Below are 15,417 nucleotides of genomic sequence, written 5' to 3' on the forward strand. Positions count from 1 at the left end.
AAAATGGGTGCAACATGAGGACTTCCCAATAAAATGGGTGAAATATAAGGACTTCGCAGGAGGTCACCCATCCTAGTACTACTCTCACCTACGCACCCTTAACTGCGGAGTTCTGATAGAATCCGTTGCATTAGTACTGGTATGATCGCTCATGTTTCATTCTGCGCTGCAAATACATACACTCTTTCTCCTTCCATCCCCCCTCCCGTCATCTGTTGCCATGTGTGTGTACTCTGCATCTCTTCTTCTCGTTCTAATATTAAGTAAAATGCCCCGGCACAGTGACTCACCTTTGCGAATAAACCAGCGGTTGATAATTCCATTCGCGCTTAACGTCGAACGACCCATCCGAAAAAAAATGGGTGCAACACGAGGACTTCCCAGGAGGTCACCCATCCAAGAACTACTCTCGCCCAAGGACACTTGACTGCGGAGTTCTGATGGGATCTAGTGCATTAGTGCTGGTATGATCGCACCTGTTTCATTTCGCGCTGCAAATACATACACTCCTCCTTTCTTCCCCCTCCCGTCATTTGTTTCATGGTGCGTTCACACTTCACCTCTCCTTCTCGTTCTAATATCAATTAAAATGCCCCTGCGTCTTGACTCACATTTGCATATAAACCAGCGGACCATAGTTCCAGTCGCGTGTAATGTCGAACGACCTATCTTAAAAAAAAATGGGTGCAACACGAGAACTTCCTAGGAGGTAACCCATCCTTGTACTACTTTTGCCAAAGCACAATTAACTGCGGAGTTCTGATGGGATCCGGTGCATTTGTGTTGGTATGATCGCACCTATTTCATTTCGTGCTGAAAATACATACACTACTTCTCCTTCCCTCTTCCCTCCCATCATTTTTTTCCTTGTGCGTTCACACTGCACCTCTCCTTCTTGTTCTAATATCGATTAAAATGCCTCTGCTTCTTGACTCACATTTGCGTATAAACCAGCGGACCATAGTTTCAGTCGCGCATAACGTCGAATGACTCGTCTGAAAAAAAATTAGTGCGACACGAGAACTTCCTAGGAGGTCACCCATCCGAGTACTACTCTCGCCCAAGCACACTTAACTGCGGAGTTCTGATGGGATCCGGTGCATTAGTGCTGCTATGATCGCAACTGTTTAATTTCGCGCTGCAAATACATACACTCCTTCTCCTTTCTTCCCCTCCCGTCATTTGTTTCCTTGTGCATGCGCACTGCACCTCTCGTTCTGGTTCAAATATCAAGTAAAATGCCACGGCTCCATGACAAACATTTGCGAATAAACCTACGAACCATAATTCAACTCGCGCGTAACGTCAAAAAAATCAACTACAAAAAAATGTGTGCAACACGAGGACTTCCCAAGAAAATGGGTGAAATATAAGGACTTCGCAGGAGGTCACCCATCCTAGTACTACTCTCGCCAAAGCACCCTTAAGTTGCGGAGTTCTGATAGAATCCGTTGCATTAGTGCTGGTATGATCGCTCATGTTTCATTCTGCGCTGCAAATAAATACACTCTTTCTCCTTCCATCCCCCTCCCGTCATTTGTTTCCTTGTGCGTGCACTCTGCATCTCTCCTTCTCGTTCTAATATCAAGTAAAATGCCCCATCACCGTGACTCACCTTTGCGAATGAACCAGCGGTTCATAATTCCATTTGCGCGTAACTTCGAACGACCCATCCGATAAAATATGGGTGTAACACGAGGACTTCCCAGGAGATCACCCATCCAAGTACTACTCACGCCCAAGCACACTTAACTGCGGAGTTCTGATGGGATCTTGTGCATTAGTGCTTTTATGATCGCACCTGTTTTATTTCGCGCTGCAAATACATACACTCCTTCTCCTTTCTTCCCTCTTCCGTCATTTGTTTCCTGGTGCGTTCACACTTAACCTCTTCTTCTCGTTCTAATATCAATTAAAATGCCCATTCGTCTTGACTCACATTTGCGTATAAACCAGCGGACCATATTTCCAGTCACTCATAATGTTGAACGACCCATCTGAAAAAAGAAAATGGGTGCAACACGACAGCTTCCCAGGAGGTAACCCATCCTTGTACTACTTTCGCCAAAGCACACTTAACTGCGGAGTTCTGATAAGATCCGATGCCTTTGTGCTGGTATGATCGCACCTGTTTCATTTCGTGCCGAAAATACATACACTCCTTCTCCTTTCCTCTCCCCTACCATCATTTGTTTCCTTGTGCGTTCACACTACACCTCTCCTTCTCGTTCTATTATCGATTAAAATGTTATGTTTCTTGACTTACTTTTGCGTATAAACCAGCTGACCATAGTTCCAGTCGCGCGTAACGTCGAACGACCCGTCTAAAAAAAAATATATGCGAAACGAGGACTTCCTAGGAGGTCAACCATCCGAGTACTACTCTCGCCCAAGCACACTTAACTGCAGAGTTCTGATGGGATCCGGTGCATTAGTGCTGGTATGATCGCAACTGTTTAATTTCGCGCTACAAATACATACACTCCTCCTTTCTTCCCCTCCCGTCATTTGTTTCCTTGTGCGTGCGCACTGCACCTCCCGTTCTGGTTCAAATATCAAGTAAAATGCCACGGCCCCGTGACTAACATTTGTGAATAAATCTACGAACCATTATTCAACTCGCGCCTAAGCACCCTTAACTTGCAGAATTCTAATAGAATCCGTTGCATTAGTGCTTGTATGATCGCTCAAGTTTCATTCTGCGCTGTAAATACATACACTCTTTCTCCTTCCATCCCCCTCGCGTCTTTTGTTTCCTGGTGCGTTCACACTTCACCTCTCCTTCTCGTTATAATATCAATTAAAATGTCCCTGCGTCTTGACTCACATTTGCGTATGAACCAGCGGACCATAGTTACAGTCGCGCGTAACGTCGAACGGCCCATCTGAAAAAAAAAGGGTGTAACAAGAGAACTTCCCAGGAGGTAACCCATCCTTGTACTACTTTCGCCAAAGCACACTTAGCTGCAGAGTTCTGATGGGATCTGGTGCATTTGTGCTGGTATGCCTGCACCTGTTTCATTTTGTGCTTAAAATATATACACTCCTTCTCCTTCCCTCCCCCCTCCCATCATTTGTTTCCTTGTGCGTTCACACTACACCTCTCCTTCTCGTTCTAATATCGATTAAAATGCCGCTGCTTCTTGACTCACATTTGCGTATAAACCAGTGGACCGAAGTTCCAGCCGCACGTAACGTCGAACAACCCATCCGAAAAATAATGGGTGCAACAAGATTTCCCAGGAGGTCACCTATCCGAGTACTACTCTCGCCCAAGCACACTTAACTGCGGAGTTCTGATGGGATTCGGTACATTACTGCTAGTATGATCCCACCTGTTTCATTTTGCGCTGCAAATACATACACTCCTTCTCCTTTCTTCCCCCTCCCGTCATTTGTTTCCTTATGCGTTCACACTTCACCTCTCCTTCTCGTTCTAATATAAATTAAAATGCCCCTGCGTCTTGACTCACATTTGCGTATAAACCAGCTGACAATAGTTCCAGTCGCGCGTTACGTCGAACGACCCATCTGAAAAAAAAGGGGTGTAACACGAGAACTTCCCAGGAGGTAACCCATCCTTGTACTACTTTTGCCAAAGCACACTTAACTGCGGAGTTCTGATGGGATACGGTGCATTTGTGCTGGTATGATCGCACCTGTTTCATTTCGTGCTGAAAATACATACACTCCTTCTCCTTCCCTCCCCCCTCCCATCATTTGTTTCCATGTGCGTTCACACTGCACCTCTCCTTCTCGTTCCAATATCGATTAAAATGCCTCTGCTTCTTGACTCACATTTGCGTATAAACCAGCGGACCGTAATTCCAGCCGCACGTAACGTCGAACGACCCGTCTGAAAAAAAATTAGTGCGACACGAGAACTTCCCAAGAGGTCACCAATCCGAGTACTACTCTCGCCCAAGCACACTTAACTGCGGAGTTCTGATGGGATCCGGTGCATTAGTGCTGGTATGATTGCACCAGTTTAATTTCGCGCCGCAAATACATACACTCATTCTCCTTTCTCCCCCCTCCCGTCATTTGTTTCCTTGTGCGTGCGAACTGCACCTCCCGTTCTCGTTCTAATATCAAGTAAAATGCCACGGTGCCATGACTCACATTTGTGAATAAACCTGCGGACCATAATTCAAGTCGCGTATAACGTCGAAAGAATCATCTGCAAAAAAATGGGTGTAACACGAGGACTTCCCAATAAAATGGGTGAAATATAAGGACTTCGCAAAAGGTCACCCATCCTACTAATACACTCGCCCAAGCACCCTTAACTTGCAGAGTTATGATAGAATCGGTTGCATTAGTGCTGGTATGATCGCTCATGTTTCATTCTGCACTGTAAATCATTACATTCCCCCTCCCATCATTTGTTTCCTTGTGCGTGCACTCTGTATCTCTCATTCTCATTCTAATATCAAGTAAAATGCCACGGTGTCTTGACTCACATTTGCGTATAAACCAGTGGACCATAGTTCCAATCGCTCATAACGTCAAACGACCCATCTGAAAAAAAAAATGGGTGGAACACTAAAACTTCCCAGGAGGTAACCCATCCTTGTACTACTTTCGCCAAAGCACACTTAACTGCATAGTTCTGATGGGATTCGGTGCATTTGTGCTGGTATGATCGCACCTGTTTCATTTCGTGCTGAATATACATACACTCCTTCTCCTTCCCTCCCCCCTCCCATTATAGTTTTCTATGTGCGTTCACACTGCACCTCTCCTTCTTATTCTAATATCGATTAAAATGCCCCTGCTTCTTGACTCACATTTACGTATATACTAGCGGACCGTAATTCCAGTCGCGCGTAACATCGACTGACCGGTCTGAAAAAAAATTGGTGCAACACGAGGACTTCCTAGGAGGTCACCCATCCGAGTACTACTCTCGCCCAAGAAAACATAACTGCGAAGTTCTAATGGGATCCGGTGCATTAGTGTTGGTATGATCGCACCTATTTAATTTCGCGCTACAAATACATACATTCCTTCTCCTTTCTTCCCACTCCCATCATTTGTTTCCTTGTGCGTGCGCATTCCACCTCCCGTTCTCGTTCAAATATCAAGTAAAATGTCACGACGCCATGACTCACAAATTTCAAATAAACCTGCGGACCATAATTCAAGTCGCGCGCAACGTCGAAAGAATCATCTGCAAAAAAATGGGTGCAACACGAGGACTTCCTAAGAAAATGGGTGAAATATAAGGACTTCGCAGGAGGTCACCCATCCTAGTACTACTCTCGCCCAAGCACCCTTGACTTGCGGAGTTCTGATAGAATCCGTTGCATTAGTGCTGGTATGATCGCTCATGTTTCATTCTGCGCTGTAAATACATACACTCTTTCTCCTTCCATCCCCCCTCCCGTCATTTGTTTCTTGTGCGTGCTCTCTGCATCTCTCATTCTCGTTCTAATATCAAGTAAAATGCTCCGGCATCGTGACTCACCTTTACGAATGAACCAGCGGTTCATAATTCCATTCGCGCGTAACGTTGAACGACCCATCCGAAAAAAAATAGGTACAACACGAGGACTTCCCAGGAGGTCACCCATACTAGTACTACTCCCGCCCAAGCACACTTAACTGCGGAGTTCTGATGGGATCCGGTGCATTAATGCTGGTATGATCGCACCTGTTTCATTTGGCGCTGCAAATACATACACTCCTTCTCCTTTCTTCCCCCTCCCATCATTTGTTTCCTCGTGCGTTTACACTTCACCTCTCATTCTCGTTCTAATATCAATTAAAATGTCTCTGCGTCTTGACTCACATTTGCGTATAAACCAGCGGACCATAGTTCCAGTCGCGTGTCATGTCGAACGACCCATCTGAAAAAAAAAATAGGTGCAACACGAGAACTTCCCAAGAGATAACCCATCCTTGTACTACTCTCACCCAAGCACACTTAACTGTGCAGTTCTGATGGGATCCGGTGCATTAGTACTGGTACGATCGAACCTGTTTAATTTTGCACTGTAAATACATACACTCCTTCTCCTTCCCTCCCCCCTCCCATAATTTGTTTCCTTGTGCGTTCAGACTATACCTCTCCTTCTCGTTCTAATATCGATTAAAATGCTCCTGCTTCTTGAATCACATTTGCGTATAAACCAACAGACCATAGTTCCAGTTTCGCATAACGTCGAACGACCCGTCTGAAAAAGAATTGGTGCGACACGAGTACTTCCCAGGAGGTCACCCATCCGAGTACTACTCTCGCCCAACCATACTTAACTGCGGAGTTCTGATGGGATCCAGTGCATTAGTGCTGGTATGATCGCACCCGTTTATTTTCGCGCTGCAAATACATAAACTCCTTCTCTTATTTCCCCCCTCCCGTCATTTGTTTCCTTCTTCGTGCGCACTGCACCTCCCGTTCTCGTTCTAATATCAAGTAAAATACCACGACATCGTGACTCACATTTGCGAATAAACATGCGGACCATAATTCAAGTCACGCGTAACGAAGAAAGAATCATCTGTAAAAAAATGGGTGCAACACGAGTACTTCCCAAGAAAACGGGTGAAATATAAGGACTTCGCAGGAGATCACCCATCCTAGAACTACTCTCGCCCAAGCACGCTTACCTGCGGAGTTCTGATAGAATCCGTTGCATTGCTGCTGGTATGATCTCTCATGTTTCATTCTGTGCTGCAAAAACATACACTCTTTCTCCTTCTATCCCCCCTCCCGTCATTTATTTCCTTGTGCGTGCACTCTGCATCTCTCCTTCTCGTTCTAATATCAAGTAAAATGCCCCGGCACCGTGAGTCACCTTTGCGAATGAACCAACAGTTCATAATTCCATTAGTGTGTAATGTCGAACGACCCATCCGAAAAAAATGGGTGCAACACGAGGACTTCCCAAGAGGTCACCCATCCGAGTACTACTCTCACCAAAGCACACTTAACTGCGGAGTTCTGATGGGATCCGGTGAATTTGTGCAGGTATGATCGCACCTATTTCATTTCGTGCTGAAAATACATACACTCCTTCTCCTTCCCTCCCCCCTTCCATCATTTGTCTCCTTGTGTGTTCACACTGCACCTCTCCTTCTCGTTCTAATATCGATTAAAATACCCCTGCTTCTTGACTCACATTTGCGTATAAACCAGCGGACCATAGCTCCAGTCGCGCGTAGCGTCGAATGACCCGTTTGAAAAAAAATTGGTGTGACACGAGGACTTCCCAAAAGGTCACCCATTTGAGTACTACTCTCACCCAAGCACACTTAACTGTGCAGTTCTGATGGGATCCGGTGCATTAGTACTGGTACGATCGAACCTGTTTAATTTTGCAATGCAAATACATACACTCCTCCTTCCCTCCCCCCTCACATCATTTGTTTCCTTGTGCATTCAAACTGCACCTCTCCTTATCGTTCTAATATCGATTAAAATGCCCTTGCTTCTTGATTCACATTTGCGTATAAACCAGCAGACCATAGTTCCAGTCGCGTGTAACTTCGAACGACCCATCTGAAAAAAAATTGGTGCGACACGACTACTTCCAGGAGGACACCCATCCGAGTACTACTCTCGCCCAAGCACACTTAACTGCGGAGTTCTGAGGGGATCCGGTGCATTAGTGCTGATATGATCGCACTTGGTTTATTTCACGCTGCAAATACATACACTCCTTCTCCTTTCTTCCACCTCCCATCATTTGTTTCCTTCTGCGTGCGCACTGCACCTCCCGTTCTCGTTCTAATATCGAGTAAAATGCCACAGCACCGTGACTCACATTTGCGAATAAACCTGCGGACCATAATTCAAGTCGCGCGTAATGTCGAAAGAATCATCTACAAAAAAATGAGTGCAACACGAGGACTTCCCAAGAAAATGGGTGAAATATAAGGACTTCTTAGGAGGTCACCCATCCTAGTACTACTCTCGCCCAATCACGCTTACCTACGGAGTTCTGATAAAATCCATTGCATTATTGCTGGTATGATCTCTCATGTTTCATTTTGTGCTGCAAATACATATACTCTTTCTCCTTCCATCCCCCCTCCCGTCATTTGTTTCCTTGTGCGTGCACTCTGCATCTCTCCTTCCCGTTCTAATATCAAGTAAAATGCCCCGGCACTGTGAGTCACCTTTGCGAATGAACCAGCGGTTCATAATTCCATTAGCGTGTAATGTCGAACGACCCATCCGAAAAAAAATGGGTGCAACATTTGTTTCCTTGTGCGTGCACTCTATATCTCTCCTTCTCGTTCTAATATCAAGTAAAATGCCCCGGCACCATGACTCAACTTTGCGAATGAACCAGCGGTTTATAATTCCATTAGCGTGTAACGTCGAACGACCCATCCGAAAAAAAATGGGTGCAACACGAGGACTTCCTAGGAGGTCACCCATCCGAGTACTACTCTCGCCCAGGCACACTTAACAGCGGAGTTCTGATGGGATCCGGTGCATTAGTGCTGGTATGATCGCACCTGTTTCATTTTGCGCTGCAAGTGCATACACTCCTTCTCCTTTCTTCCCCCTCCCGTCATTTGTTTCCTGGTGCGTTCACACTTCACCTCTCCTTCTCGTTCTAATATCAATTAAAATGCCCTGCGTCCTGACTCATATTTACGTATAAACTAGCAGACCATAGTTCCAGTTGTGCGTAACGTCGAACGGCCTATCTGAAAAAAAAAATTGGTGCAACACGAGAACTTCCCAGGAGGTGAACCATCCTTGTACTACTCTCGCCAAAGCACACTTAACTGCGGAGTTCTGATGGGATCCGGTGAATTTGTGCTGGTATGATCGCACCTGTTTCATTTCGTGCTGAAAATACATACACTCCTTCTCCTTCCCTCCCCCTTCCCATCATTTATTTCCTTATGCGTTCACACTGCACCTCTCCTTCTCGTTCTAATATCGATTAAAATACCCTTGCTTCTTTACTCAAATTTGCGTATAAACCAGCGGACCATAGCTCCAGTCGCGCGTAGCGTCGAACGACCCGTTTGAAAAAAAATTAGTGCGATACGAGAACTTCCCAGGAGGTCACCCATCCGAGTACTACTTTTACCCAAGCACACTTAAATGTGGAGTTCTTATGGGATCTGGTGCATTAGTACTGGTATGATCGCACCTGTTTAATTTTGCGCTGCAAATACATACACTTCTTCTCATTTTTTCCCCCTCCCGTCATTTGTTTCCTTGTGCGTGCGCACTACACCTCCCGTTCTCATTCTAATATCAAGTAAAATGCCACGTTGCTGTGACTTACATTTGCGAATAAACCTGTGGACCATAATTCAAGTCGCGCGTAACGTCGAAAGAATAATCTGCAAAAAAATTGGTACAACACGAGGACTTCCCAAGATAATGGGTGAAATATAAAGACTTCGCAAGAGGTCACCCATCCTAGTACTACTCTCGCCCAAGCACACTTACCTGCGGAGTTTTGATAGAATCCGTTGCATTAGTTCTGGTATGATCGCTCATGTTTCATCCTGCGCTGTAAATACATACACTCTTTCTCCTTCCATCCCCCCTCCCGTCATTTGTTTCCTTGTTTGTGCACTCTGCATCTCTCCTTCTCATTCTAATATCAAGTAAAATGTCCCGGCACGGTGACTCACCTTTGTGAATGAACCAGCGATTCATAATTCCCTTCGCGCATAACGTCGAACGACCCATCCGAAAAAAAATAGGTGCAACACGAGGACTTCCCAGGAGGTCACCCATCCGAGTACCACTCTCGCCCAAGCACACTTAACTGCAGAGTTCAGATCCGGTGCATTAGTGCTCGTATGATCGCACCTGTTTCATTTCGCGCTGCAAATACAAACACTCCTTCTCCTTTCTTCCCCCTCCAGTCATTTGTTTCCTGGTGCGTTCACACTTCACATCTCCTTCTCGTTCTAATATCAATTAAAATGCTCACGTGTCTTGACTCACATTTGGGTATAAACTAAGGGACCATAGTTCCAGTCGCGCGTAACGTCGAACGACCCATCTGAAAAAAAAAAGAGTGCATCACGAGAACTTCCCAGGAGGTAACCCATCCTTGTACTACTTTCGCCAAAGCACACTTAACTGTAGAGCTCTGATGGGATCTGGTGCCTTTGGGCTGGTATGATCGCACCTGTTTCATTTCGTGCTGAAAATACATACACTCCTTCTCCTTCCAGCCCCCCTCCCATCATTTGTTTCCTTGTGCGTTCACACTGCACCTCTCCTTCTCGTTCTAATATCGATTAAAATGCCCCTGCTTCTTGACTCACATTTGCGTATAAACAAGCAGACCATAGTTCCAGTCGCGCGTAACGTCGAACGACCCGTCTGAAAAAAAATAGGTGCGAGACGATTACTTCCTAGGAGGTCACCCATCCGAGTACTACTCTCGCCCAAGCACACTTAACTGTGGAATTCTGATGGGATCCGGTGCATTAGTGCTGGTATGATCGCACCTGTTTAATTTCGCGCTGCAAATACATACACTCCTTCTCCTTTCTTCTCCCTCCCGTCATTTGTTTCCTTGTGCGTGCACTCTGCATTTCTCCTTATCGTTCTAATATCAATTAAAACGCCCCAGCACCGAGACTCACCTTTGCAAATGAACCAGCGGTTCATAATTCCATTCACGCGTAACGTCGAACGACCTATTAAAAAATAAATGGGTGCAACACGAGGACTTCCCAAGAGGTCACCCATCTGAGTACAACTCTCGCCCAAGCACACTTAACTGCGGAGCTCTGATGGCATACGGTGCATTAGTGCTGGTATGATCACACCTGTTTCATTTCGTGCTGCAAATACATACACTCCTTTTTCTTTCTGCCCTATCCCGTCATTTGTTTCCGGGTGCATTCACACTTCACCTCTCCTTCTCGTTCTAATATCAATTAAAATGCCCCTGTGTCTTGACTCATATTTGCGTACAAACCAGCGGACCATAATTCCAGTCGTGTGTAACGTTGAACGACCTGTCTGAAAAAAAAATGGGTGCAACACGAGAACTTCCCAGGAGGTAACCCATCCTTGTACTACTTTCACCAAAGCACACTTACCTGCAGAGTTCTGATGGGATCCGGTGCATTTGTGCTGGTAAGATCGCACCTGTTTCATTTCGTGCTGAAAATACATACACTCCTTCTCCTTCTCTCCCCCTTCCCATCATTTGTTTCCTTGCGCGTTCCCACTGCACCTCTCCTTCTCGTTCTAATATCGATTAAAATGCCCCTGCTTCTTGACTAACATTTGCATATAAACCAGTAGACCATAGCTCTAGTCGCGCGTAACGTCGAACGACCCGTCTGAGAAAAAATTGGTGCGACACGAGTACTTCCCAGAAGGTCACCCATCCGAGTACTGCGGAGTTCTGATGGGATCCGGTGAATTAGTGCTGGTGTGATCGCACTTGTTTAATTTCGCGCTGCAAATACATACACTCCTTCTCCTTTCTTCGCCCTCCCGTCATTTGTTTCCTTGTGCCTGCGCACTGCACCTCCCGTTCTCGTTCTAATATCAAGTAAAATCCCACGGCGCCGTGACTCACATTTGCGAATAAACCATCGGACCATAATTCAAGTCGCGTGTAACGTCGAAAGAATCATCTACAAAAAAATGGGTGCAACACGAGGACTTCCCAAGAAAATGGGTGAAATATAAGGACTTCGCAGGAGGTCAACCATCCTAGTACTACTCTCGCCCAATCACCCTTAACTTGCGGAGTTCTGATAGAATCTGTTGCATTAGTGCTTGTATGATAACTCATGTTTCATTCTGCGCTGCAAATACATACACTCTTTCTCCTTCCATCCCCCCTCCCGTCATTTGTTTCCTTGTGCGTGCACTCTGCATCTCTCTTTCTCATTCAAATATCAAGTAAAATGCCCCGGCATTATGACTCACCTTTGCGAATGAACCAGCTATTCATAATTCCATTCGCGCGTAACGTCGAACAATGGGTGCAACACGATTACTTCCCAAGAGGTCACCCATCCGAGTACTACTCTCGCCCAAGCACACTTAACCGCAGAGTTCAGATCCGGTGCATTAGTGCTGGTATGATCGCACCTGTTTAATTTCGCGCTGCAAATACATACGCTCCTTCTCCTTTCTTCCCCCTCCTGTCATTTGTTTCCTGGTGCGTTCACACTTCACCTCTCCATCTCGTTCTAATATCAATTAAAATGCCCTGCATCTTGACTCACATTTGCGTATAAACCAGCGGACCATAGTTCTAGTCGCGCATAACGTCGAACGGCCCATCTAAAAAAAAAATTGGGTGCAACACGAGAACTTCCCAGGAAAATGGGTAAAATATAAGGACTTCGTAGGAGGTCACCCATCCTAGTACTACTCTTGCCCAGGCACCCTTAACTTGCGGAGTTCTGATAGAATCCTTGTGCGTGCACTCTACATCACTCCTTCTCGTTCTAATATCAAGTAAAATTCTCCGGTACCGTGACTCACCTTTGCGAATGAACCAGCGGTTCATAATTCCATTCGCGCGTAATGTCGAACGACCCATCCAAAAAAAAATGGGTGCAACACGAGAACTTTCCAGGAGGTCACCCATCCGAGTACTATTCTCGCCCAAGCACACTTAACTACGGAGTTCTGATGGGATCCAGTGCATTAGTGCTGGTATGATCGCACATTTTTTATTTTGCGCTGCAAATACATACATTCCTTTTCCTTTCTTCTCCCTCCCATCATTTGTTTCCTGGTGCGTTCACACTTCACCTCTCCTTTTCGTCTTAATATCAATTAAAATGTCCCTGCGTCTTGACTCACATTTGCGTATAAACCAGCGGACCATAGTTCCAGTCGCGCGTAACATCGAACGACCCATCTGAAAAAAAAAATGGGTGCAACACGAGAACTTCCCAGGAGGTAACCCATCCTTGTACTACTTTCGCCAAAGCACACTTAATTGCGGAGTTCTAATGGGATCCAGTGCATTTGTGCTGGTATGATCGCACCTGTTTAATTTCGTGCTGCAAATACATATACTCCTTCTCCTTTCTTCCCCCTCCCGTCATTTGTTTCCTTGTTCGTGCGCACTGCACCTCCCGTTCTCGTTCAAATATCAAGTAAAATGCCACGGCGCCGTGACTCACATTTACGAATAAACCTGCGGACCAGAATTCAAGTTGCGCGTAGCGTCGAAAGAATCATCTGCAAAAAAATTGGTGCAAGACGAGGACATCCCAAAAAAATAGGTGAAATATAAGGACTTCGCAGGAGGTCACCCATCCTAGTACTACTCTCGCCCCAGCACCCTTAACTTGCGGAGTTCTGATAGAATCCGTTGCATTAGTGCTGGTATGATCGCTTATGCTTCATTCTACGCTGCAAATACATACACTCTTTCTCCTTCCATCCCACCTGCCGTCATTTATTTCCTTGTGCGTGCACTCTGCATCTCTCTTTCTTGTTCTAATATCAAGTAAAATGCCCCGGCACCGTGACTCACCTTTGCGAATGAATCAGCGGTTCATAATTTCATTCACGTGTATCATTGAACGACCCATCCGAAAAAGAATGGGAGCAACACGAGGACTTCGCAGGAGGTCACCCATCCGAGTACTACTCTCGCCCAAGCACACTTAACTGCGTAGTTATGAAGGGATTCGGTGCTTTAGTGCTAGTATGATCGCACCTGTTTAATTTCGCGCTACAAATACATACAGTCCTTCTCCTTTCTTCCCCCTCCCGTCATTTGTTTCCTTGTGGGTGCGCACTGCACCTCTCGTGTTCGTTCTAATATCAAGTAAAATGCCACAGTGCGGTGACTCACATTTGCGAATAAATCTGCGAATCATAATTCAAGTCGCGCGCAACGTCGAAAGAATCATCTGCAAAAAAATGGGTGCGACACGAGAACTTCCCAAGAAAATGGGTGAAATGTAAGTACTTCGCAGGAGGTCACCCATCCTAGTACTTCTCTCGCCCAAGCAACCTTAACTTGGGGAGTTCTGATAGAATCCGTTGCATTACTTCTGGTATGATCACTCATGTTTCATTCTGCGCTGCAAATACAAACACTCTTTCTCCTTCAATCCCCTCTCCTGTCATTTGTTTCCTTGTGCGTGCACTCTGCATCTCTCCTTCTCGTTCTAAGATCAAGTAAAATGCCTCGGCACCGTGACTCACCTTTGCGAATGAACCAACAATTCATAATTCCATTCGTGCGTAACGTCGAACGACCCATCCGAAAAAAAATTATTACAACACGAGGACTTCCCAGGAGGTCACCCATCTGAGTACTACTCTCGCCCAAGCACACTTATCTGCAGAGTTCTGATGGGATCCAGTGCATTAGTGCTGGTATGATCGCACCTGTGTCATTTCGCGCTGCAAATACATACACTCCTTCTCCTTTCTTCCCCCTCCCGTCATTTGTTTCCTAGTGCGTTCACACTTCACCTCTTCTTCTCGTTCTAATATCAATTAAAATGCCCCTGCATCTTGACTCATATTTACGTATAAACCAGCGGACCATAGTTCCAGTCGCGCGTAACGTAGAACGACCCATCTGAAAAAAAAAATGGGTGCAACACGAGAACTTCCAGGAGGTAACTCATCCTTGTACTACTTTCGCCAAAGCACACTTAACTACAGAGTTCTGATGGGATCCGGTGCATCTGTGCTGGTATGATCGCACCTGTTTCATTTCGTGCTGAAAATACATACACTCCTTCTCCTTCCCTCCCCCCTCCCATAATTTGTTTCCTTGTGCGTTCACACTGCACCTCTCATTCTCGTTCTAATATCGATTAAAATTCTCCTGCTTCTTGACTCACATTTGTGTATAAACCAGCGGACCATAGTTCCAGTCGCGCGTAACATCGAACGACCCGTCTGAAAAAAAATTAGTGCGACATGAGGACTTCCCAGGAGGTCACCCATCCGAGTACTACTCTCGCCCAAGCAAACTTAACTGCGGAGTTTTGATGGTATCTGGTGCATTAGTGCTGGTATGATCGCTCCTGTTTAATTGCGCGCTGCAAATACATACACTCCATGTCCTTTCTTGCCCCTCCCGTCATTTGTTTCCTGGTGCGTTCAAACTTCACCTCCCGTTCTCGTTCTAATATCAATTAAAATGCCCTTGTGTCTTAACTCACATTTGCGTATAAACCACCGGACCATAGTTCCAGTCGCGCGTAAAGTCGAATGACCCATCTGAAAAAAAAAATGGGTGCAAGGTGAGAACTTCCCAGGAGGTAATCCATCCTTGTACTACTTTCGCCAAAGCACACTTAACTGCGGAGTTCTGATGGGATCCGGTGCATTTGTGCTGGTATAATCGCACCTGTTTCATTTCGTGCTGAAAATGCATACATTCCTTCTCCTTCTCTCCCCCCTCCCATCATTTGTTTCCTTGTGCGTTCACACTGCACCTCTAATTCTCGTTCTAATATCGATTAAAA

The 15,417-nt window shown here is 45.7% G+C and overlaps 1 non-coding gene and 31 pseudogenes across 1 annotated transcript; all 32 read right to left on the reverse strand.

Annotated features, from left to right (window-relative positions):
* Positions 1 to 359: 359 nt before the first annotated feature.
* LOC148269295 (5S ribosomal RNA) lies at positions 360 to 478 on the reverse strand (annotated as a pseudogene).
* Positions 479 to 681: 203 nt separating this feature from the next.
* On the reverse strand, positions 682 to 800 carry LOC148269296 (5S ribosomal RNA; annotated as a pseudogene).
* A 206-nt stretch (positions 801 to 1,006) lies between these two features.
* LOC148269297 (5S ribosomal RNA) lies at positions 1,007 to 1,125 on the reverse strand (annotated as a pseudogene).
* Positions 1,126 to 1,684: 559 nt separating this feature from the next.
* LOC148269298 (5S ribosomal RNA) lies at positions 1,685 to 1,803 on the reverse strand (annotated as a pseudogene).
* Positions 1,804 to 2,011: 208 nt separating this feature from the next.
* LOC148269299 (5S ribosomal RNA) lies at positions 2,012 to 2,130 on the reverse strand (annotated as a pseudogene).
* Positions 2,131 to 2,335: 205 nt separating this feature from the next.
* LOC148269300 (5S ribosomal RNA) lies at positions 2,336 to 2,454 on the reverse strand (annotated as a pseudogene).
* Positions 2,455 to 2,896: 442 nt separating this feature from the next.
* On the reverse strand, positions 2,897 to 3,015 carry LOC148269301 (5S ribosomal RNA; annotated as a pseudogene).
* A 527-nt stretch (positions 3,016 to 3,542) lies between these two features.
* Positions 3,543 to 3,661, reverse strand: LOC148269302 (5S ribosomal RNA; annotated as a pseudogene).
* A 206-nt stretch (positions 3,662 to 3,867) lies between these two features.
* LOC148269303 (5S ribosomal RNA) lies at positions 3,868 to 3,986 on the reverse strand (annotated as a pseudogene).
* A 548-nt stretch (positions 3,987 to 4,534) lies between these two features.
* LOC148269304 (5S ribosomal RNA) lies at positions 4,535 to 4,653 on the reverse strand (annotated as a pseudogene).
* A 206-nt stretch (positions 4,654 to 4,859) lies between these two features.
* Positions 4,860 to 4,978, reverse strand: LOC148269305 (5S ribosomal RNA; annotated as a pseudogene).
* Positions 4,979 to 5,539: 561 nt separating this feature from the next.
* Positions 5,540 to 5,658, reverse strand: LOC148269306 (5S ribosomal RNA). Its single transcript, XR_015816162.1, has one exon. It is a non-coding gene; the product is annotated as a 5S ribosomal RNA (ribosomal RNA).
* A 207-nt stretch (positions 5,659 to 5,865) lies between these two features.
* LOC148269307 (5S ribosomal RNA) lies at positions 5,866 to 5,984 on the reverse strand (annotated as a pseudogene).
* A 206-nt stretch (positions 5,985 to 6,190) lies between these two features.
* LOC148269308 (5S ribosomal RNA) lies at positions 6,191 to 6,309 on the reverse strand (annotated as a pseudogene).
* Positions 6,310 to 6,868: 559 nt separating this feature from the next.
* On the reverse strand, positions 6,869 to 6,987 carry LOC148269309 (5S ribosomal RNA; annotated as a pseudogene).
* Positions 6,988 to 7,515: 528 nt separating this feature from the next.
* Positions 7,516 to 7,633, reverse strand: LOC148269310 (5S ribosomal RNA; annotated as a pseudogene).
* A 719-nt stretch (positions 7,634 to 8,352) lies between these two features.
* Positions 8,353 to 8,471, reverse strand: LOC148269311 (5S ribosomal RNA; annotated as a pseudogene).
* A 206-nt stretch (positions 8,472 to 8,677) lies between these two features.
* On the reverse strand, positions 8,678 to 8,796 carry LOC148269312 (5S ribosomal RNA; annotated as a pseudogene).
* Positions 8,797 to 9,002: 206 nt separating this feature from the next.
* On the reverse strand, positions 9,003 to 9,121 carry LOC148269313 (5S ribosomal RNA; annotated as a pseudogene).
* Positions 9,122 to 9,681: 560 nt separating this feature from the next.
* LOC148269314 (5S ribosomal RNA) lies at positions 9,682 to 9,795 on the reverse strand (annotated as a pseudogene).
* A 206-nt stretch (positions 9,796 to 10,001) lies between these two features.
* LOC148269315 (5S ribosomal RNA) lies at positions 10,002 to 10,120 on the reverse strand (annotated as a pseudogene).
* A 206-nt stretch (positions 10,121 to 10,326) lies between these two features.
* On the reverse strand, positions 10,327 to 10,445 carry LOC148269316 (5S ribosomal RNA; annotated as a pseudogene).
* Positions 10,446 to 10,650: 205 nt separating this feature from the next.
* Positions 10,651 to 10,769, reverse strand: LOC148269317 (5S ribosomal RNA; annotated as a pseudogene).
* A 206-nt stretch (positions 10,770 to 10,975) lies between these two features.
* On the reverse strand, positions 10,976 to 11,094 carry LOC148269318 (5S ribosomal RNA; annotated as a pseudogene).
* Positions 11,095 to 11,940: 846 nt separating this feature from the next.
* LOC148269319 (5S ribosomal RNA) lies at positions 11,941 to 12,054 on the reverse strand (annotated as a pseudogene).
* A 466-nt stretch (positions 12,055 to 12,520) lies between these two features.
* LOC148269320 (5S ribosomal RNA) lies at positions 12,521 to 12,639 on the reverse strand (annotated as a pseudogene).
* Positions 12,640 to 12,846: 207 nt separating this feature from the next.
* Positions 12,847 to 12,965, reverse strand: LOC148269321 (5S ribosomal RNA; annotated as a pseudogene).
* A 561-nt stretch (positions 12,966 to 13,526) lies between these two features.
* LOC148269322 (5S ribosomal RNA) lies at positions 13,527 to 13,645 on the reverse strand (annotated as a pseudogene).
* Positions 13,646 to 14,206: 561 nt separating this feature from the next.
* On the reverse strand, positions 14,207 to 14,325 carry LOC148269323 (5S ribosomal RNA; annotated as a pseudogene).
* A 207-nt stretch (positions 14,326 to 14,532) lies between these two features.
* On the reverse strand, positions 14,533 to 14,650 carry LOC148269324 (5S ribosomal RNA; annotated as a pseudogene).
* A 206-nt stretch (positions 14,651 to 14,856) lies between these two features.
* On the reverse strand, positions 14,857 to 14,975 carry LOC148269325 (5S ribosomal RNA; annotated as a pseudogene).
* A 207-nt stretch (positions 14,976 to 15,182) lies between these two features.
* On the reverse strand, positions 15,183 to 15,301 carry LOC148269326 (5S ribosomal RNA; annotated as a pseudogene).
* Positions 15,302 to 15,417: the final 116 nt, after the last annotated feature.

The sequence above is a fragment of the Carica papaya genome, chromosome 1 (genome assembly GCF_054855325.1).
Source record: "Carica papaya isolate Zhongbai chromosome 1, ASM5485532v1, whole genome shotgun sequence".
Classification (NCBI taxonomy): Eukaryota; Viridiplantae; Streptophyta; class Magnoliopsida; order Brassicales; family Caricaceae; genus Carica; species Carica papaya.